Raw genomic sequence first — 1,094 nt, forward strand, 5'->3', positions numbered from 1 at the left:
TACCCAGATCTCAAATCAATCTTAGAGAATACCATAGCACCTCGTAATTGATAAAAAAGATCATCTATCCGGGGTAAAGGGTATTTATTTTTGATGGTCACTCGGTTCAGCTGACGGTAATTGATACACAATCGAAGAGTGCCATCCTTCTTCTTTACAAATAAAACTGGTGCTCCCCAAGGAGAAATGCTAGGGCGAATGAAACCTTTATCCACCAAATCTTGCAACTAGACTTTCAGTTCCTTCAACTCTGCTGGAGCCATTCTATATGAAGGAATAGATATAGGTGCGGTACCCGGAAGTAAATCAATAGGGAACTCAAGCTCTCGATCAGGAGGTAGTCCCGGTAAATTATCAAGAAATACATTAGGAAACTCACTTACTATTTGGACATCCTCTAACTTAGGTTCCCCCTTTGAAGTATCGATCACTTATGCCAAATAAGCCGGATACCTTTTTTGCACTAATTTCGAAGCTTTGATGGCTGAGATTACACAAGATGGTAATACTCGACGTTCCCCTACAAACACAATCTCTGCTCCCTCCGAATTTCGAAAAACAACTTCTTTTCGAAAACAATCCACGTTCGCCCGATGTGCAGTTAACCAGTCCATACCAAATATTAAATCAAAATCCAAGATCTCTAGAGGAATTAAGTCACCCCTAAATTCTTCCTCACCTACCCTTACCCCACAGTCTCTACAACAAGTATTTCTAATCAACTGTTCTCCTGGAGGGGTATGCACTGCAATTTCTCCCTCTAATGGTGACAGGTTTCTATAAGCAATTGATGCAAATGTCATACTCATATAAGATCTATCTGAGCCAGAATCTATCAAAACATAAGCATCTTTATCAAATAAAGACACAGTACCTGTCACTGCTCTAGGTCAGACCTGTGCCTCATCTTCTATCACAGCAAAAACTCTTGTCGCGGTACGAGTCTGCGATCTCGAAGGTGGATGTGTCGGGGAATTACTCTCCACACCAGACCGTATGGCTACTCCCTGTCTCGGTGGTAACCCAGAAGAATCTTTCCTCTGCATATCAGTGCGAGCTGATGGAGATAATGCAGCTACAGTGGCTCGTCCTAA

The sequence above is a fragment of the Theobroma cacao genome, chromosome 10, assembly GCF_000208745.1.
Source record: "Theobroma cacao cultivar B97-61/B2 chromosome 10, Criollo_cocoa_genome_V2, whole genome shotgun sequence".
NCBI lineage: Eukaryota > Viridiplantae > Streptophyta > Magnoliopsida > Malvales > Malvaceae > Theobroma > Theobroma cacao.